The sequence below is a fragment of the Octopus sinensis genome, linkage group LG2, assembly GCF_006345805.1.
Source record: "Octopus sinensis linkage group LG2, ASM634580v1, whole genome shotgun sequence".
In the NCBI taxonomy this organism is placed as follows: Eukaryota; Metazoa; Mollusca; class Cephalopoda; order Octopoda; family Octopodidae; genus Octopus; species Octopus sinensis.
In genome coordinates this window covers 141,767,041-141,790,779 of record NC_042998.1, presented here as the reverse complement: position 1 = coordinate 141,790,779, position 23,739 = coordinate 141,767,041, and the positions used below count along the sequence as shown (strand labels likewise).

The 23,739-nt window shown below is 36.3% G+C and overlaps 1 protein-coding gene across 2 annotated transcripts in view; it reads left to right on the top strand.

The window, feature by feature from the left end:
- LOC115224044 (mucin-5AC) overlaps positions 1-23,739 on the top strand; it is a 426,655-nt gene that overhangs the window by 34,475 nt on the left and 368,441 nt on the right. For both annotated transcript variants that reach the window (XM_036499918.1, XM_036499910.1), the window contains exon 2: positions 3,532-3,662. The gene's annotated coding sequence lies outside the window, so the exon portion shown is untranslated. The remainder of the gene's footprint in view (positions 1-3,531; positions 3,663-23,739) is intronic.

Sequence of the window (23,739 nt, the reverse complement as noted above, 5' to 3'; positions counted from 1 at the left end):
TCCCTTTCCAGTCCCACCATACACACAACATTGTTTTATGCAGATGAAGATCTTGTTTCATGCACAGTGTCGCTTGTTTACCAGGGCTAAGCCATTCCTTATGCTGCTTCATAATGATGTACAGGCACCATTTTTCGGCTCCAGTAATGAATCAGTAAAGAAATCGTTACTTGTGTCCATGAGTTGAACAGTGACAAGCAAGCACACATACACACACACACATGCACATATACACACAATATCTTTCATTTGAATATGAAATTGAGACTGATTTAAAACATTTTTCTTTTTATCATGGATGCAAGATTTGCATTTTGACATATTTGTTTTTGAATTAATGGAACTCAAAGTGCACGCAAGTTATGAATAACACCATGTGAAGATTGGGCTGTAAAATCTCTTTTTGGATACCACAAGTTGAAGACTGCTGATGAGACATAAACCTACATTTGTAAATATGACAAGTGTTCCACCATGGGACCAAAATTATCCTTCGAATTTCTCTATCCATTTTTGTAACTTTATTCTTATCAGTGAGAATTGTATGTTATTGACATCCATAAGAGTTTATAAATTTTTGAGAGAACATGAAATAATTCTTTTTTTTGGAATAGTGGATCTTGAAGCTTACACAGAGTAAAAGGGTAAAGATCCCCTTTGGTCATGAATGACCATGGGATTGCACCTGGTACATCTCAGGGCAAGGTTGTTTATGGAAGACCAGCAGTTGCCTTTGCGTACCAGCCTCTCCTCTCTGCACTACTGATGTTATCCTGGGAAGGTCAAAGGCCAATACAGCTTGGCACTAGTGATGTTACAACTCATTTCTACAGCTAAGTGAACTTGAGCAACATGACATGAAGTGTCTTGCTCAAGAACACAGCCTAATCCAAGAATTGAACTCACTACCTCATGATTGTGAGCCTGATGCTCTAACCACTGAGTCATGCACCTTAATACTATGAATACATGTAAATATTGGGTTGAGAATATTTATAGCTTTATGTGTACTTTGAGACCCTCTATTCCTAAAAAAAATTTCAAGCTGGTAAATTCTCTCAAGTCAGTAAATTCTTTTGATATATGCACATGTTTTATCCCAAAATTCCTTTTCTAAGACTACAGTTTCAGCATTTTCATCAATTCAAGGTTAATCTGTGAGGTTCTGAGTTCTACTGTATGGCATGTACCTTATACTACACTAGCCTCTGATTGACCAATATCTTGTGAGTGGAATCAAAAAGAGCATCCAGCTATAAAAATCCTGCCTCAATTTTTAACCCTGTCTAACCATGCTACCTTGCAAAAACAGACATTAAATGGAACAAATGAGCAATTGAAATTAGCCTTGCATGTTTTCAGAGGAAATCAATATATATATTCAAAGATATAATCAGCCTCAGACAAATTCTAGCAGCTGTATTCTAAAGATCTTGTAAGGTTGTAACCATGTAAGGGCTAGAAATTATTAATAATTAGCTACTTTTGATACTAATTACATTGTAAACTTATTATTTATTCAAAGTCAGTAGGCATCACATGGCACCTGTGATGTTCTCACTAAGTTGAGTCTTTGAGACAGTTTTAGTTCCCAGTTGGAATACTTCAATTATATTTTTAATGGCTTCACAGATATGGGTGGGTGGATGATCGTGATGACTAAGAATGGGGAAAAGGCACAAACATTACAGCATGTGCCTTCCTCTCAAAGAATCCCAGACTTTGAAACCACGTGAAAGAAAATTTAATTTATTCAATGAAAATTGTAAGATGAATTGCTTCCATCTGTCTTACATTTTTACAAGACAAAGTGTTTCTGTTTATGTGCGTGAGTTTCTCTGAACTAGCATGGATGGTTCAGTGGTTTTTGGAACTAGATAACATCTGGAATTGGTTGTGCAGGTGTTTTACATCTGAATGTGCATTCTGAGACAAATCAGTCAGTCGACTGGTTGGTGCAATAGCTTAGTGCTTTTATGATTATGTGGTTAAGAAGCTTGCCTAGCAAGCACATGATTTTAGCTTCAGTCCCACTGCATGGTCCTTTTACTATAGCTTCAGGTTAACCAATGCCTTGTGAGTGAATTTGTTTCACAGAAACTGTGTGGAAGCCCATCATATGTATGTATCTGTGTGTGTATGTATGTATCATGTATTCATATTGGTGTGTATGTTTGTGTTTGACAACCACTGTTGACTTGTTTAAGTTCGCATAACTCCTGATGGTTCAGCAAAATAATTATTGGGATCAAATTGTTCAACTAACATCCATTTAAGGTGGTGCTTGAACATGGCTGAAGTCCAATGTATTATGTGCTTGTGTGTCTGTGTATAAAGTATAAAGACTGGTTTATTCTTCCTTTTTCTTTTTTTTTTTTTTGAAAGTCACTGCTTAATTTTAAAAAGAAACCTATTTATTCTGTAGCTTCGCCCTAAGATATTCAAATAATCATACATGTGTACACTAATGACAGTATATTCATTTGTTCATTTAACATTTGTTTTCCATGCTAGCATGGGTTGGCTGGAGACTTATGTGAAGCTGGATTTTATGGTTGGATGGCTCTTCTTGTGGCCAACCCTTATTTGTTTTTGAAGGAATAGATTTCTCTTATTCCCCAGATCTTTGAAACATCAGATCTTTACCATTTCACTCAAGTAGTAATAAGGGTATGATACCAACATTCATGCTCATGTATGTACATACACATGAGTTCACAACCCCGCCACACACATGCATACGTATACAGCAGACTTTGTACAGTTTCCTTCTGCCCAAATTCTTTGATAGGGCAGTGATCTGAATTTAAAAAGCTAGAAAAGATTCATTGTTAGGGATCTTACCCAACTCTTTAAGAGTTACATCATCATCATCATCATCATTTAATGTCTAGTTTTCATGGTTGGATGCATAGTTTTCATGGTTGGACATGGGCTAGTAAGGCTAGCGGTTGTGACAGGCTAGCTTCGACAATCCACTATTCTGGATTGGTATTTTTTTTTTATAAACCCTGAGAAGATGAAAGCAAAGTTGACTGTGGCAAGATTTGAACTCAGAGCACATAGTGTCAGAACAAATACCATGAGGTATTCTATCCTACACTGTAACGACTCTGCCAAGTCATTGTCTATATTTTTAACTGCTAGTAATATTATTGTTGTTGTTGTTTAGTTTGAACAAGGGGAGCATCTCTTTGATTGAAACCTAATGATACTTAGATGTGGTTAACACATCTTAATACATTCCAGTTAAATTCTTATATATTAGCAGTTGATAGGAAGCTTATGTAGGCTGATTTCCATTGCATTGTACTTTTGAGAGAGATAAATTGTACAGTAGGATCTCAGGTAAATTTTCAGGCAGTCATTCTATTTGTTCATAAGTAGACTGATTAAAAATATTTTTAAAATGTTAATTTATTTTGATATTTATATATGTATACTTTTCGAAGATTATTTGTTTTCAATTTTGTTTCCAACCCCTACACTCATAGCTAATCCTTGACGGTGTTCTACCTTTTTTTGCAACAGATTTCCATGCACACCTGTTGGAGTACAATGTAGAAAAGATTCCTGTGTGCTGCAAACAATACTGATTATTATATGCACTGCCAACATTGAAATATCATTGGTTACTTGTTTTCATCCAATCAGCTTAAAAGGTTTGTTTTATCTATTAATTTTGTATTACAACTGAATTTGGGTTTTTTATTTATTATTATTTTTTTTTTTTTTGTGATTAGTGTTTGATGCAACTTACTTTTTTTTTTGTTTCTTCCCAAAGGGGTGCATGATGTAAATTTGTGACATTTACGTATTTCCAAAAAATGTTATTTAATTAAAAAATTTTTTTTTAAATTGCTTTTTGTCAAATACATTGCATTTACTGCACAAATGCTTTGAAGCAATACATTTTTAGTTTCACACAAACTTGCCATTTTTGTCTCCTGTAAACTTGAAATTTCATCTCTGATATAAGAATATTAATACTTTTGGTACCAATCTGCTGGAGAAAAAAGACCTTGTTTTACTACTTGTAATGATTCATTTTAATTAAAGGTTTATATCATAATCTTTTGTAAGAATCTTTAGCTAAGTTATGTTACCCTCTCAGAACCAGCATAACATGGAAATAAATGCAAAAGTGAAATAGGAAAAAATTTTTTACTAAATATCTTTGAACTGAAAAACATAATCTGTATATTTCATCAGAAGTTTAATCACAGAAGGGTTGATATTCATATTGTTAAAAACTTATTGGGTCGTAAATATGTAAAGTGTGAGATTGAGAGAATGTTGTCTTCAATCTGACTGTCTCTCTAGTACTGGTACCATAACATGTACCTAGTTCACCTTTTAAAGTGTGTGGTTGGAAGTACCTTTTAGTCTTCAACATGACAGCCTCTGTAGTGCTGGTTCCATGATAACCTGTACCCAGTTCAATCTGAAGTGTAGGGGTCAAGAGTAATCTCCAGTCTTGTCAGATACATGTCAACCTCTCTAGTGCTGGTGTCACTGATAAAATGCACCCACTACATTCTGTGAAGTGATTGCTGTTAAAAAAGGCATCTAGCTGTAGAAACCACACCAGAATGAAACTTTCAAGTGAGATGTGATCTTCAGATTAGTCTAGGAGAGCAATACTGACCTGTCCCACACATTCCAGCACAGAAATTGGATGTAAAACAGTGATGATGATGATAATGGTCGTAAATGCATTATAATTTCTTAGATTTATCATCATCATTTTACATCTGCTTTTCCTTGCTGGCAATTGTTGGACAGGTTTTCTTAAGCAATGCTTTATAGCTGGATGCCCTTCCTCTTGTCAGCCACTTTAGTTATTTTATCACATTTAGGAACAATTACAATTCATTTGATTCTGGTTAGTATGGGTTAGATAAATCTACAAATTTTTGATACTTGCATAAACAAGTCATACATCTTCAATTGTTTGTCTATCTCTGTCTATCTATCTATCTATCTATCTATCTAATTATTAACTGCAATTATGTGAACACCTTCATTAGCTTACCGTTGCTTCTGCTAAAGAAGCAGTGCACTCAGAGCTGAATGCTTGTGCAACATCTTTTAACCCTCTCAGAGCCATTAAAATGAAATGTATGCTTATTTTAGGAAGCATTTAAATACATGCCTAAGCAATATCACAATATATATATAAATATAAACATAAACACCAATTCACTATTATAATTTAAGCAAATATCAGATTATTTCCAAGAACAAATACCCATCATATACTAGTATAGGAAAACAGCTGGAGTACAAAAACAGGTAAACTAAATTTTCAAATCAAAATGAAACATTGAAAGCTCTCAGCCCTCTCACCCAATAACATAATAAATAGCTTAGAAGCCATTCTTTTTCATTAATTAAACAGTCTATCCCATATACAGTGCAGGATGGGATGGCATTTCATATTGCATAACTGAAATAGTTACATTTGAGCCGAAATGACTGGGACTACATAGTTACAAAGTAATGTATGTAAAAATAAGGATTTTGATTTAAATCAAAAGTTATTTTCCTTAAGGGTCATCATCATCGTTTAATGGACATGTTCTATGCTGACATGGATTGGGTGATTTGCTGCTCCAGTATCTTATTTGGCATGATTCTATAGCTGAATGTCCTTCTTAACACCAACCACTTTACAGTGTATACTGGGTGCTCTTCTCATGCCACCCACACTAGTGAGGTCACCATACAGCTTGCAAGATTGTAAATCCTGAGATTGGGGGCTTTATGCTTGGAGATGATGGGTTAAAGTATGACAGAAGGGGAGTAATCAGGGTGGAGCTGGAAAGAGGTAAAAATAGTGGTGATGAGGTACCCGGATGGACTCTCAAGGTATGAGGTGAGTAGATGTGAGCGGTGGCAGAAGTAGCAAGAGTGTGGGTGGGTAAAAGTTGCAAGAATGTGTTGGAGAGTGAGATGGGCAATAGTTGGGGGAGATATTATGAGTGAAGAACAAGTGTTGAGGGGTGGATATAGTGAATGGTAGATAAGGGCTTGTGGGCAGTAAGTAGAATGTGAAACTGACAAAAAAATTTTTTATAGACAGAAATCGAAGAACTTGTGGAGAATAAATCAAAAATGCACTTTTTAAAACATAATTGAAATATGAACACAGATTGAAATAAACATTTTCTTTAAAAATACAATTCAAAATGAAATTCAAACTTCAATAAAAAATAAATTTAGTTTCTTTTTTTTAATTTAATTTGTTTTGATTTCAGTCTAAGTTTGTATTTGAATTTTAAATTATTATTATTCTTGTAATTTGTGTTTATGGAAACTTTTGTCTTTCCATCAATTTGAAAAAGCCTACATTATAAAATAAAACATAAAAAAACCCATTTTAATCTAAATATCATGAAGACGTATATTAGAGTAAATTGTGTGTGAGTGTGTGCATTGGTATATATGTGTGTGTGTGAGTTCTTTGTGTATACTATTTGAACATAATGGATTGGTGTGTAGTCATCAACAAATTAACAAGATTGTTGTTATTGGATTTGATGGACTACCATAAGAAAGCAATCAAATATATAGTTTGTATGTAGTGTATGCAAAGTATATTATATACATATATATCATCTGTGTGTACGTTATGTATGTATGTATGTTTGCTATGTATTTATTTACACTATATTTACAATATAGTGTTTTTGTTTTTTAACTTGTTAAACATTATGTATAGTGTATTAAAATTAAGAGGTTTTTTTCCCCACATTCTTTGTTTTCCATTATTCACTATTAGGGCACAGGCATGGCAATGTAGTTCAGAAGTTTGCTTTGTGCTACATGGCTACTGGTTCAGTCTTGTGACTGGTACCTCTGGCAAGTGTCTTCTACTGTATGCGCAGGCCACCCAAAGCCTTGGTAATGGATTTGGTAGACAGAAACTCTCTATGTGTGTGTCCTTGTCTTGACAACTCACAGTATTTATATGTAAATGTCACTGTCATACAAATGGTGTTATTTGTTTGCTGCCATCCATGAAAACATGTCCTGCCATTGTGCTGTTCACATTTGAAGGTTTAAGGGAAAATATTTACCTGGCTTGGAAACAGGTGAGGGTTTGCGACAGGAAGAGCACCTGACTATAGACAATCTGCTTCAACAAATTTCATTTGACCCATGTAATCATGGGAGAATGGACATTAAAATGATTGATAATAATATTGATGATGATGTTGATATTCAAGGTGGTTTCCCAGCATGGCTGCAGCCCAGTGACTGTAATGAGTAAAAAGAATAAATAATAATTTGCTGTGAGGAGTATCAATCATCTTGGTCAACCAAATTTCAAATACTTTGTTTTTCCTTTTTTTTTTTTCATTTCATGTACAGTGATTATGTGCTAAAAATTTGAATACATTTTCTGAATCCTTTAATCTTTAGTGTATGGAAATATTAAAATCAGTTACCATATTACAAACATTAACTATTACTGTGTACAAGTTACTGTATTAGAATATTGAATTAATCTAAATGTGTCTATGATTAGAAAACTCATTATATATATAGATCATAGTGATAGACTAATTACGCACTTTGATGTAAACTAAGATCAATCTCATTAGCTGACCACCTCTCCTAAGTGGTCAAGAAATTCTTTTTGTTTATCTCATGGATCACAAATGTAATTCAATAATAAAATTGATTACAACAAATATGATTACAGCATGGGATATTCTAGTGGTCATTATCTAATTAATTAACAAACCAAGTAAATATGCAGGAAAAGCTGTTGGCACTGACTCTATAGTGTTAGTAGTGGTAGTAGTAGCAGGAGCAACAGCTGTAGTTGTAATTGTAGTAGATTTCCCCAGTTATTTGTTACAGCTCCATCATAAGTTACACGATTCTCTGAAATAGCCTGCCAATAAAAGCACATTTCTCTGGAATCTGTTTATTTTCTTTCTCGGATTTGAAAAGGAGAATTTTTCCCAAAATATCAGCTCATTAAATAACCTATATAAATATATTTTCTCTTAGTTTACATTTATTGACATCACTATACTCACTTTGATCATCTCCTCACTTGCATTACTTAAAGAATTTTGCGAACATTTACCTCATAAGTATATTGTTTCTAATTTTAGCATAAAGCCAGGAATTTTCAAGGAAGGAGTTAGTTGATACCATCAATCTTTGTACTTGAGTGATACTTTATTTTATCAACCCTAGAGTGATGAAAAGTAGTGTTGAACTCTATAGGATCTGACTCAGGATGTAAAAAGTTACAATAAATAGCATAGAAATTATTTTTCCAATTCCATAATGATTCTGCCTTAATTGAAGTTGTACATGAGACCATCTGCAACCCTTGCTTTTGGTAAGGTACTTTTGGGGTTACAGAATCAGTGCTATCAGATGCCTTGTGAAAGGGACGTTCCTCAATGGAAGTGGTTCCTATAAAGAAAACAACCAGGATTGTTGATGCTTGTGGTGCAGATGGCTGATGTATTATTTAGTTTTGAAAAGACTCATTTTCAAACGCTCTTGTTGAAGGCTACATAGCTGATACGACTGTTGGCATACTTAACGTGACTGCCATAGTCAAGTGACTATTGTTATAGTTGACACGACAAGCATCATAACTGACATCATAGGTGAAATGACTAGCACCATTGCTGACATGACAAGCATCATAACTGACATCATAGGTGAAATGACTAGCACCATTGCTGACATGACTAGCATCATAGCTGGCATGCCTAGCATCATAGCCAATGTGACAAGAATCATAGTTGACATCACTATAATCATCATCATCATCATCGGGCCATTTCTCCTGGATGGACCCAAACAACTACATCTGCCTCAAAGTTAGAATTTTTCACTTGCTTTTTATGGTTGGATATGTTTCCTAAGACCAACTACTTTATCAAAGCTTGTCATATATATGTGTGCATATGTGTGTGTGTGTGTGCGTGTGTGTGTGTGTCAGAGAGAGAGAGAGTTTTTGTGTCTCCATGTCTTGACATCACATGCTAATTGTCAATAAACATCACTGTTGTACAAGCAGTGTCATTCGTTTGTGATCCTTTAACAAAAACATCCAGTAAGTGTGACTGGACATGTTGTCATGGGGAAATGTCACCTTACTTAGAAACATGAGGGTAGGTGACAAAGAAGAGCATCAGTCATAGAAAATATGACTCAATGAATTTTGTCTGATCCCTATGAACATGGAAAAGTGGACGTTAAATAATAATGCTATGCACCTCTCTTTATCTCAACACATGTACATTATAATCATCATCATTTAATGACCATGTCTCCTGATGACATGGGTTGGACAGTTTGACAGGATCCGATGGGTCCAAGGAATGTATAATGATCCAGTGTCTGCTTTTGTATGGCTTCTATGACTGGATGCCCTTGCTAATGTCAACCACTTTAAAGCATATACTAGGGTCCTGGGGGCTTTTTCTTTCTTTTATTTTGTGTCACCTGCACTAGTGAGGTCACCATGCAGCTTTCAAGACTATAAAATCCAAGGTGGAGTGGGGGAAGGACAGCTTTATTATGTGTGCTGAGATTAAAATTATCACATCATTATCATATATATATATATATATATATATATATATATATATACATATGTGTATGTGTGTGTATGTTGGGGGGGGTGTATATATATATATACACATATGCACCAAGCGTGGTTGTGTGGTAAGAAGCTTGCTTCCCAACCACATGATTTCAGGTTCAGTCTCACTGTATGGCACCTTGGGCAAGTGTCTTCTGCTATAGCCTCAGTCTGACCATAGGCTTGTGAGTGGATTTGGTAGATGGTAACTGAAAGAAGCCTGTTCTATATATATATATAGAGAGAGAGAGAGAGATCAAAACAGTTTGATTCAGACTGTTTGGTATTCTGAGTTTCAAGCATGTCGCTAGTCTTCTGCCATTGGGATCTGAATGAGAGTTCAATTGAAGAGAGTCAATGTTTACTATTGTACATTAGCTTGCGATTGGTCAAAAAAGGTCAAGCGATATACGGTTTGATGTTGGTATTTCAGCAACAACAATTAGTTGGAAAATACCTCATGGTGAACAGGGAATAGATTATGCGGTGGACAAGAATTTGGTCGTGTGGTTGGGGGGAAGTAGGAAAGGGCAGTAGATGTGAAGGTATATATGTATATATGTACACTCATTCAGACCCCAATGGCTGTAAACTAGCCACACACTTGAAACTCAGAGTGCCAAGGAGTCTGAATCAAACTCCTGTGCTGAGTACCTTTCTTTTGTTTGTCTACTCACTCGTTTATATATGTGTGTGTGTATATATATATATATATATATATATATATATATATATATATATATGTATGTATATATGTATGTGTATCTTTGTTTGCCCCCCATTGCTTAACAACTGATGTTGGGTGTGTTTAACTTAGTGGTTCAGCAAAAGTGACAGACAGAATAAGTTCTGGGGTTGATTTCTTCAACTAAAAAAAAACTCTTCAAGGTAGTTCTCCACCATGGCTGCAGTCAAATGACTGAAACAAGTAAAAGAATAAAAGGATATATATATATATATACGAGCACACCCCCCTCTCGTCCAATGGATGGTGCTGAGTTGTCAAACATTTAAACCAAATGTTCTCAAAACAACTTGTCCGACCGTCCCATAGGCTTCCCCTTTGAGAAACACTGATTTAACCTAAATTTGAGACGCCAGCAAAAGAAGAAATAAAGATAGACTTTTTTTCTATTCCAAAGAAAAACGATTTTATTCACACAAATATGCAACCAAAGAGTTAAAGTACCAGTAATGATAAGGCTGTTGACTGGGAGAACACAAACATGGTATAAATAGTAAGCTTGGCAGGAAAGAAACATGCCTTTAAGCAGTACAAAACAACAAAAAATGGAAGGTGCAGTTATGTACAGGTTGATGAAAGAAAAGCAGGACAAAAACGGCTTTATCGATCGCATTTTCACCTGGAATCAATTTTTGTAATTTTTTCAAGACTTATACACTTCATGATATACCATATCAAATTTGAGCGCAATCGGATGGAGGATGCCCAAGATCCGAGAAGACACACACACACACACATACAGACAGACAGAACAGATTTTATATAAGAGATATGACAATCTTCCTACAAGATGAGAAGCTCCAAAACAAATGAGATTGCCAATGCCAAAGCAAGATTTAATTGCAGACATAAATCATATTGTTGAGATATTACAAATATCTTTTGTTGATGTTGATTCTCTTTGCAAGTGAAATGGGGGTGGAGACCATAGAAGAGCTTGATAAACACACGCTTATGAAATACCATTAAATACTGCAGACTCCATATTTTTTTTTGTTATTTCACTATGTTGCTGTTTTATTTGTTTTTGTTTTGTTTTGCATGGTGGGTTTTAATGTTATGTCATATAACATATTCATCTACACCTTAATTGGGATGAAAAAATGGAAAAGTGAAAAGGAACTTGGTCTGTATGAGATGAGACTCTTGTAGATATAGACATTCACACTCATTTTTCTCACCCTTTTTTTACAATATTCCTGTATACTTGAAACGGTGTTTACATTCTTCACTTTTGTTCTTGTTATGTAAACTTACACACACACACTCAGTGTCTAACCAATGTCCTAGGTGTCTGTCTCTCTCTGTCAGTAAAAGACAGCAAGCAATTGCAGAATATGAAATAAATGAATATGTGTGTAGGGTGGGAAATGGGGTGGGAGTTGTTATTTGATGATAAAATGTAAAATAAAAGAATTTTTTTTACTTGTCTTTCCCATTACACCTCCATCTACAATCACCACCACTGCTACCATCACTACTACTACTACCACCACCATCACTACTATTACCACCACCATCACTACTACTACTACCACCACCACCACCTTTACTACTACTGCTACCCTTCTCTTTTTGTTTCTGTTATTCTTTGTTAAAACCAACCTCTACCCGACTCATATTAGGTGTGGAGTGTTGGTGATTTGCCTTTGTTTTTCCTTCCACCCCTTCAATTATTCATCCCTCCCCATGCACACACACATACAAATGCATGCACACACACACATACATGCACATATGCAATCCATTTTTGTACTTATGTGGGAGAGAGGGGTGTGTGTCCCTTGTTTCTTTCTTATAGTTCTCTTTCTCTTGTCCATCCCTGAACACACTTTTGTTTTTTTTTCTCCAACCTCCCACATCTTAACAGCCACCCTGTTCCCCACCTCCAGGTCTTGTGGTGGTGGTGGTGGTATGGTAGTGGTGATGGTGGCAGTAGGGGGTTGCAGTGGTGGTGGTGGTGGTTGAAGTGGTGATTGGTGGTGATTGGCAGTGGTAGAGGTTGCAATTATTTTTGTTTAGGAAAGAAAAGAAACTCCATAAGTTTAGAGATCAGGATTAGATAGTGAGCAGAAGCCTCTCTCTGCTTGCTCTGTGTGTGTGTGTGGATGTAATCAGACAGGCAGACTTGTGCACTATGGATAAAAGAGAAAGCTATATAGTGGTTGTTAGTGGTAGGATGGGGCAGGGTGGAGGTAGATTGGGCAGTTGATAATGATGATGAGGAATATACAGTGACAGAGAGAGGTAGAGATGCAAAAGACAATAGGGGGAGAATGCACATGCATGTATGCAAGTTTGCATCCACCAGACAATGCACAACATAAAAATATATTGTTGGAGATTGACCAGCAGTTCTTTTCAGTGGGATTAGCAGTGTATGTGGATATATATATATATATATATATATATATATATATATATATATATAATATATATAATATATATATATACACCAGTTTATGTGTATGTGTGGTTATATATATGTGTGTGTATTTATGCATGTGTATGTATATATATGTGTGTGTGTGTGTATACCTGTTTGTGTGTGTTTATGTAATATATACAGATAGATATAGATGTGTGTATATATATGTATAGATGTGTATCTGCATGTATGTGTGAGTGTACATGTGTGTGTATATGTGTGTATTTGTGTCATTAGTAGATGCTCATTCACAAAACTCATGAGATATTCTCTCTCACTCTCTCTCTCTCTCTCTCTCTCTCTTCTCTCTCTCTTCTCTCTCTCTCCACTCTCTTTTCTCTCTCTCTCACTCCACTACCCATTTCCATTATTTTCTTTCCCTTCTCTTTCCCTATCTATCACTTTAAATACTTCAAATTAAAGTATGGTGGTGATAATACTGCTTTGCCAATAAATAGAATAAATGATAAATAAATAAATAAATAAATAAATTAAAGCAAATGTCACTTTGACCTAAACTTTTTCTTTCATTCCTTTTGTCTTACACACACACACTCTCTCTCTCTCTCTCTCTCTCTCTCTCTCTCTCTCTCTCTCTCTCCTATTTATCACTTTTTCTCTGTTTTCATACTTTGTCTCTATTAACTTGCTCTTTCCTGTTTAATATATATTTTTCCCCTTTCTCTCACTACCACCCTTTCTGTTTTTCTCTCTCTCTCTCTCCACTCTCTCTCCCCCCACAACCTCCTATTCTGCTCTGTTCCTCATTCACATTTATTTACCATTTTTCTGTCTACTCCATAATATTTCTTCTCTTCTTTTTTGCATGTTTGTCTTCTCTAAAAAAAATTTTGTGGAACTCATATCCATCATGTCTTTTTTGTCCCCACCCCCACCCCATACACACCTTTTTTTCATGCATTTCTTTCTCCTTCTTTTTCTCTCTCCCCCTCTCTCCTATTGATGCCCTGCTCCTCCTTTTACACTTTTACTGTATCCACTTCCTTCTCTCTCTGCACTTTTTTCCTCACTGTTTTTCTCTCTTTTGTTTCTATTTTTCTGCATCCCTCCCCCAGTTCCTCTTACTTCCCTCCCTCTCCTCCATTTTCCATGACAGTTCCTCATTTTTCTTGCCATTTCTCTATCTTTTGCTCATTTTTATCTCACTCTTTCTCTCTCTGTTTTTCTCTATCTATCTCACTGTCCTTCTCTCAAATTACCCCCACCCACACACTACAGTCTCACTTTACTGTCTGTTGATGTCTTCCTTCTGTCTCTCATTTTTTCCTTTCTCTATCTCTTACTGCCTCTCATTGCCAGCCCTTCTCTATCTGTCCTTCCTTCTGCCTCTGCATCTCTTGTCACCCTTCCCTCTCTCATTACATCCATCTCTAGATTTCTTATCTGCTCCTTCCTCCATCTCTCATTACCTCTCCCTCTCTCATCTCATTAACTATCCCTCCCTATTTAGTTGCTCCTCTCTCCTTATCTCTTGTTATCTCCCACTGACCCTTTCTTATCTCTCATTATCCCTCCCCACTCTCACCCCTCTCTGCCTATTCTCATCTACTTTCACTTTCTCCCCCACCCCACCCTTTCTCCTTTGCCACTCTCATTACCAACTCCCCCACTCCCATTTTCTTCTCTCTGTCTCCACATTCTATTGTTTATAGCCTAGAAATTCTGTGAATATCTATATTCCATCTATTCATTGTACACCATGTGCTCAAAGTATGATCTGAACTTCTACCAACACAAATGCCTAACACACTGTTTCAATCTGTCGGTAGGGGGGAAGCGTATATCTTTAACACCTTTGGTAAAGTTATAAACATCAAACATAGTCCCATCATGCCCCACCCCCACTTTTAAAAGCTCTGGTCTATTGTTGCTTTTGATCAGTGTACACAAACACTACTGAAATTGAAACTGCATCATCATCATCATCGACATCATCCTCAACATCAACAACGTCATACGAAATTTGAAACAGCTGAACAAAATGCTGAGCAGTATTTCTTCTGGCTCCTCAAATTCAGAGTTCAAATTTTGTCAAGGTTAACTTTGACTGAGTTGACCTTCTGCTGAGATTTGTTAACTTTCATCTTTTCGCAGTGAAGGAAATAAATACCAGTTAAGCACTGGGGTCCATGTAACTGACTAGTTCCCTTCCTCTTCATTTCAAGTCTTTATGCCTGTCAAAGTAAGGATTATTATTGTTGTTGTCCTACTGCACAAGTGTCTTCCACCTTAGCCTTTGATTAATGCTTTCTGAGAGAATATGGTAAACAGAAACTTGTCATATATATATATATATATATATATAGGTGCAGGCGTGGCTGTGGTAAGAAGCATGCTTCCCAACCACATGGTTCCGGGTTCAATCCCACTGTGTAGGACCTTGGGCAAGTGTCTTCTACTATAGCCTCGGGCCGACCAAAGCTTTGTGAAAGAAGCCTGTCGTGTGTGTGTGTGTGCTTACATTTGCAGTCAGTGTTAACAAATTGTGCCATCAAAGACTTATCAAATAAGAGATCCCTTACACCTGAAAGACAGGTGAGAGTTAACAACAAGAAAGGTATCTGGTTGAAAAAAACGATGCCTCAGTAATATATTTATGTAACCCATATTAGCATGGATAAACCAATATAAAATGAAGAATCAAATTATAACAATCACTATGTAAACACCAACAGAATTATTCCAGTTCATCAAATAATTTCAAGTTTGTAAAAATTCCTCTTATTTCACTCAGAACTACTTTAGACTACAGAATCCTTTCCTATCCTGTCACTAGCTCCTCTCTCTCTCTCTCTCTCTCTCTCTCTCTCTCTCTCTCTCCTCTCTCTCTCTCTCTCTCTCTCTCCTCTCTCTCTCTCTCTCTCTCTCTCTCTCTCTCTCTCTCTCTCTCTCTCTCTCTCTCTCTCTCTCTCTCTCTCTCTCTCTCTCTCTCTCTCTCTCTCTCTCTCTCTCTCTCTCTCTCTCTCTCTCTCTCTCTCTCTCTACAATTCACTTCTCATTGTCTAATTCTCCTTACCTGTCACTGTATTCATAGTATGCAACACCTGATGTATTTAATTACCAGCTGCATGTATCTAATTACCAACTACTTAGTCAGACTCCTAGTGACTGACCCCTTTTGCTTGTTCATTTGATCCTTATTGCTCGTTGGCTTACAACTATTTGTTTACATTTTATTTAATGTCCTGAAATGTGTAACAGTTGCACAGTTACTCATTTCAAATAAGTGTATTACAGTTATTTGATATAATGTAAGCACTACAACATGAACTCTACATGTCTCAATACCACAACACTACCCTTATAATATTCTTTGTAATATTGTCTATAGATGTAGGCACAGGCTGTTTGGTCAAGATGCTTGCTTCCCAACCATGTGGTTTGGGGTTCAGTCCCACTACATGGCATCTTGGAAACTGGTGAGGGCTGGTGACAGGAAGAGTATCCAGCCATGGAAAATTTGCCTTAACAAATTCTGTCTGATCCAAGCAAGCATGGAAAAGTGGATGTTAAGATGATGATGACCTGGGTAGTAGTGCCCTTTTGAGAGCATGATGAACTCACTCAGGGAAGGTAGGGAGGTACTGGGTGTTTAGAAAAGTTGGAATTTTTCTTAGAAATAAAATATTCAAACCAGGTATGATACTTATACATTTTAAACTTATTTTCAAAGCAAATCTTTGTTGGGATTCCAATATGAGAAGGGTTTTGTATTCTCGGGAATCAGAAGCATGGTTGATGATGCAGCAAGTTCCAGTATAATTTCGTCATATAATTCCTCACCCTTTTAGTAATTTCCATAAAAATTTAACTTAGGAGTTTCTAGGCTATACAAATATATATATAATATATATATATATATATATATATATATATATATATATATATATACCAAATTAATGAAGTTGATGTTTGATCATAGAGTGACCAATAGTTTCACATCCATAAATGCTGTAGCTTTGTGGATGATTCATCAGACTCTAGTCCAAAGACAAAATTAACCTCTGGTAGGTAGAAAGCCATTATGGTTTTCCTTAATAGACCAGCTATTTATGGACCTGAAGAGGGCAATAGGGGATCTATCTCTTGGGTTGCTATTGGATCGAAGGACTCTTCCAGGCTTAGTCAACGGACAGGGAATTCCATGCTTGCAGCAAATAGCATTTGAAATGGATGCATGGTGTGAAGATTTTTTGGCAAGCATTCAGTGATCCAGTCTCAGGGTGTCTTTGAGTAGTCTAGCTTGCTCAGCTATGCAGAGCTTGCAGTGCACACTCCCGTTGATATAGGGTCCAGGTCGTTCTAAGATCTTCTACCTGATATCATATGGGGTCCCTTCATCTTTTAGGCACCACACATGGCTGGCCAGAGATGTGTGTGTGTGTGTATTTATAAATATATATATATATATATATATAATATATATATATATATATAAATATAAATATATATATGTGTGTGTGTGTGTATATATTTATGTACACACACACATATACGTTATATATATATATGACATGTTGAGAGGGATAAAAAAAGAAAATAAGGATAAGAATCATCATCATCATTTAACATTCATTTTCCATGCTAGCATGAATTGGACAGTTTGATGGAAGCCAACAAGCCTCAGGACTGCATCAAACTTCCCTGTCAGCTTTGGCATGGTTTCTATGGTTTGATGCCATTTCTAATGTCAGCCATTTTACAGAGTGTACTGGGTGCTTTCTTTTCATAACACCAGCACTAGTAAGGTCACCATGTAGCTCACAAGACAAGGAAAGAATGCAGAATTAGGTTCTGTTTGTTTTGAATAATCCACAGTTGACAATTAGTACATGATGTTAAGACAAGGACACACACACATACATGACAAGCTTCTTTTAGTTTCTATCTACCAAAACCACACACAAGGCCTTCGTCAGTCCAGGGCTACTGTGAAGGATTTGCCCAAGGTGCTCTACGGTGGGACTGAACCTGAAACTGTGTGGTTTGTGAAGCAAATTTCTTAACTACACAGCCATCATGCCCCCTCTGCCTTATTTTTACAAAATTACGCTCCCTCAGTACTATTCTCATCTCAGTTGAGTGAGAGCTTGCCTTGCAAGTTACTCTGGGGATTTCATTTGTGCTAGTACCACATCAAAAAAACCACCCATCACACTCTGTCAAGTGGTTGGTGTTAGGTAAGGCATCCAGCTGTAGAAAACCTGCCAAAACAGACACTGACATTCAGTACTGTTCTCTGGCTTGCCAGCTTCTCTCAAATCATTCAACCATGCCAGAATGGAAAGTAGATGTTAAAATTAAGACAGTGATGATGACTACAGTGTTAGACATCCCTCCAAACTACCATTATATCAATTCAACAGCATTCTGTCTGTTATATAGGCAATTATGTTATATACATACAGATTTAATTACTGTACTAGAGTACAGTCTACACAAACAGCAATCATAAAGTAATTAGACCTCAAATTATCTCTCAAATAAAATCATTGTTTTGAAGTTATGTTAATTTGCCACATGTTGCCAGAAATATGGGAGGATTTGTCCCAATTCCAAAAATTTCCACTGTCGCTCATCTTTTCAACCTCAATATCATCATCATCATCATCATCGTCTTTTGTTTGATATCTGTTTTCCATACTGGTATGGGTTGGGCAATATGACAGGAACTGGGAAGCCAGAGGACACATTAAAGTGCAGTATCTTTGATATGACTTCTATAGCTGGATGCCCTTCATAATACCAACCATTTTGTAGGATGCTGTACTGGGTGCTTTTTATTTGGCACCCACAAAACAAGATACTCTCTCATAATCATCATCTAATGTTCGTTTTCCATGCAGGCTTAGGTTGGACAGTGTATCAAACATCAGTGTCTGCTTTGACATGATTTCTATGGCTGGATGCCCTTCTTAACACCCAACCACTTCACAATGTGTACTGGGTGCTTTTTAGGGAAGTCACTGAGTAACTTGCAAGACCCTCATCTGTGGTGGGACTAGTATTGAGAAAGCTGACTTTATGCCAGATAATGACAGGGAGAAAATAAAACTAATATTTCCAGTTTATGTTAGAAGCCTCTTTTGTTCTTTTAGAAATATACTCTGTGTGTGTGTGTCTGTGTCTGTGTATAGTTTGAAGAAGTTTATCCAATTAAGCATTAGTGTACCAGATGTACTGCAAAATATGTAAATAATGTTGTGTATATCAGAGCATAGATTGTTAAAGTCAAAATGCTCACCTCACTCCAGTAAATACAGACATAGGTGTAGTTGGAAAAAAAAACTTACAGTACAATAAAAAACGAATATTAAAAGAGCTAATTTGCAAGCAATAACAGGTCATTAGTATATAGTAATCTATTTAATATAAATAGATAGAAAAATATATCTATAAATGAGGGAGTACCTAAAAAACCCAGAATTTTGTAATATTATTTTATTCACTTTTTTTTTTTACCTGTTTACACTTTTATCGCCTTCAAAGTATTCTCCATTTGAAGCTATGCATCAGTCCAGATGTGTTTTCCACTGTTTGAAGTAGCATTGGAACTCTTGCGAAGTGACGCCTTTTAACGCCGCCATTGTTTGTTTTCTTCACCTCTGCTACATCTGCAAATTCTGTAGCACCAGCTTTCGTCACCAGTGATAACCTTCAAAACAGGTCTGGATCAACTTCCAACTGTTTTTTCAGTTCACAACATGCATTCAACAAGCGAGGCGCAAATTTTACTGCAGCTCTTTTCGTTTGCAATTCCTCGCTCAAAATTCGTTGGCAGGAGCTCCAGTACACACCACTCATATCAACAAAGTTTGTCTATGTGTTCGTTGATGATCTGTCAAGATCAGTTCTTGAATTTTCATGATGTTTTCATTCATTTGGAAGGTTGACGGTCATCCTGAATGAGCTTGGTCCTCAAGTGACAAGTGACCGTCCTAAAGTGTGGAAACCACTTGCAAACTTGTGGCAGTGGTCTTGTAAGCTCTTTGAAGCATGACAACTGTTTCAGCTGCCATTTTCCCTAGCAGAAAACAGAATTTCACAGAAGCATGCTGTTCCTTCATTTCAGCCATCACAAAAGTGGTGCCCCAGCATGGCCATAGTCCAGTGACTAAAACAAATAAAAGAAAAACAAAAACGCATATACATACAAATGCAATCAATCCTGAGGGTTAAAGAGGAAAGAAAGCGTTTTTCTTTCAGAATGTCCATATATTGTTGGCATTATATATATAAGTAATAATTTTAATTTTGGTAGCATACTGTTTAAAGCACATTCATTGTATTCAGCTACTTGATGTCATCAACAGTATGAATATAAGTGCCACTGGATTTATTTCAGGAATTCCTTAATGTCTGTTGAGTATATAACATATGAGAGAAAGCAAAAACGGAATTCCCAAGATTCCTTATTAATCACTACAATCGTTTCAATCCATGATGCATCAGTCTCTCGCGGGTGAGATTCTGTACAAATAATTGTAGTGCATCATTCAGTATAGCAGTGCCTCATCAGATGACTTGTCAAAAGGTACCCCACTCTTTAATCTCCGTTTCGCTTATTTTAATTAAAATACATTCCGTTTTTTGCCTATAGCTAGTGGCATACAAGAGAGCTAATGATTCTAGCTCAGATGAGGCACATCTGCACTGAATGATTCACCACAACCATTTGTACAGAATCTCACCCATGAAAAGCTGATGCATGATGGGTTGAAATGATTGTAGTGATTAATAAAGTATCTTGTGAATTCCATTTTCTTCCTCTCATATGCTATATGCATCGAAGCTTGGTCAAGTGTCTTCTACTACACCAAAGCCTTGTGAATGGATTTGGTAGACTGAAACTGAAAGAAACCCATCATATATATATAGATATGTATGTGTGTTTGTCCCCACCACCACTGCTTGACAACCAGTGTTGGTGTGTTTGTTTCCATAACTTAGCATTTCAGCAAAAGAGTTCTATAAAATAAATACCAGGCTTGCAAAGAATAAGACCTAGGTTCAATTTGTCCAACTAAAAACCCTTCAAAGTGATGCCCCAGCATGGCCACAGTCAGTTGACTAAAATAAAATAAAAGATATATATATATAATCTTCTAAATAAGTCAATAAAATGTTACCTTTATTTTTTTCCTGTCTATTTATTCTCCATCCTTTCTCTCGACCCCTCCCCGCTCCCGCCAACCACTTCCTATGTCGGGTATCTTGTTTCTTTCTTAGGATATACACACTACACACACTCGACATCAGCCTAAATATAACCCATAACTACTTGTAAGTACATTTTTATGTATGCATATATATATATCTATATATGTATGCGTATATATATATATATATAATATATATATATATATATATATATATATATATGGTGTGCATATTAGTGTGTGTTTATATGTAGATATATATATATATATATAGCTTAATAGACTTGAATTTGGAACTTGTTTTACAAAGCTAAGTTTAAATCTAAAAAGAAAGTTGCTTTTTTTTTTCCTTTTTCTTCTTTTCTTTTTAGCTTATAGTAATTTCTGCAGGATATATCATGTTGTCCTCCTTTTTCTTCCTCCTACCTCTCTCACACCTACACATTTATTCCCATGTCTTTGTCCTTTCCCCCTCCCTCATGTATAGAATTTGTAAAGGGAAAGGTTTTGGGAGTTCAATAACTCAGCTATTACAATTAGCAACAATATATTTGTGCTATACTCTCAGTATGACACTATATCTGTGCTAGACCATATAATGGTACCTCATTATATTGATGACAAATTGCTAGTACTGCACAATAATAATAATAATTATAATAATAATAATAATTTCATTTATTTGTCACAAGGGTAAAGGATGAGAAAGACAATACAAAGATAGACATAAAGTGTGGGGGTATAATGAAATGATAAAAAATAAGGGGAAAAAAAAACTGGCGGGGAGTTATGATAGAAATGTGGCCCTCCTGATACAGGAAGGCTTCTAGGGATAATCGAGGAACCCCACTGTCTGAGATTTCCCTGAAACCCCAGGAGCAAGTACTCTCTCCAATTCCTTCTCTCTGACTCACAGGTCTACATTTGGAGAGGTACCATCCACTCGGTTTCAAATTTTGGCACAATGTCAGCAAGTTCAGAGGAGTGGGTGAGTTGATTCCAGTGTCCCCCCCCCCTTCGTGCTCGGCTAGTACTTATTTTATCAACCCCAAAGGATGAACTCAGAACGTGAAGTCCAGCATTCTTTATTTTTAAATATATTTAGCACATAAACAGAGCCTGAAAGATTGCTTGGAGATACATGAGATATTTTATAAATATTCCTAGTTAAAGTATCATAAAGTATGAAACTATTAGTCGTTCTTTCAGTTGTGTATTAAATTGACATTTATCTCTTACTGGATGGAGTACTTTTTTTGTTGATTCTACTTATATTGAATCCATAAACTGTACGGTCACACACACACACTGTTGATAGACTAGTCACTTCAGTATTTATCCCGAGATAACATCTTATAGACTTGCTGTGTTAAAAATGCAATAAATATAGAGAGAGATAAAAAGTCCACCCCAGCTGAGGCTAGCAGGAGAACCAGATGCATTTTGGCATGCACACACACATACACACACAGTGGGTCACAAAGCTCCATAGCCTGGGGCTATAATAGAAGACACTTGCCAAAGGTGCCACAGGGTTAAAAGGTAAACTTTTTAACCACATAATCATATTCATCTCTCTTAGCCTTACTGAGTGGCTTGTTTCACTGAGGAGGTCTCAAAAGACTGAAACATGTCCCTTTTTTTTCATCAGTTGGATCATTCTAAAAACCAAATCCACTCTACTCTAACAGATCAGTGGTTTTCAACCAGGGTTCCACCAGTACAGTCCAGGGGTTCTGCAAGAAGTTACAAAACTGCTAAAATAGACAGTAATTTTTTAATTTTCCTGTGCAGATTTGTGTGCATAAGACAAATTATTGCACAGGGGTTCCTCGAGCCAGTGGAATGTTTCCTTGGGGTTCCGCTCCAGCAAAAATCACTTGATCTTATTGGAGTTATCTTCCCTTGTTTTTGTTTTTTTAGAGTCTAAACACCTTCTTGAAAGAAGTTTTGCATACTTGAGGTCTAAATAATCTCAGGTTATCAAAATTACTTTTTGCTCGCTAATATCATGTATGATATAAATTCTTTTACTTGTTTCTGTTATTGGATTGCAGCCATGCTGGAGCATTGCCTTGAAGACTTTAGTCAAACAAATCAACTCCAGTATTTATTTGAAGTTTGGTATTAATTCTGTCAATCTCTTTTGCTAAATCACCAAGTTGTGAGGTTGTAAACACACTAACACCAGTTGGCAAGCATGGTGTGGAACAAACACAAAACGCACACACACACGTGCGCGTGTGCACACACACAAACACCTGATGGGCTCCACAATCAAATTCACATACAAGGTGTTAGCCAGGTGCTGCACAGTGGGACTGAACTTGCCAAGCTAGCTTTTTAAGCACACAGCCATGTGACCCAACTGTGTTTGCAATAGAGTACAATAGGTTCTACTATCACAAACAGTAGCCATGAATCACCACTGGCATTGTTTGGGAATAAATATGTCTCCTTGTTCCACTTCAGTCTATTTTAGTAACTAGGTTGAAAGCAGCAGCAGCAGTTGTGTTGATAATGAAATGATTGTGTCAAGAGAGAGTTCTGTAATCTTTAATACCAGATCACATTGTAGCAATAAGATAAAAAGTACTTAAGACAACAGGAGAAAGATATATTTCAGTAACTATTAACATAACACCCCTTCCCTCCTCCTCCACTTCCTCTGTTTGTGTATGTGTGTGTGTGTGTGTGGATATATATATATATTTCAATATTTTTTTTTCCCCCATCTATTCTCCACCCCTTTCATTGGTTC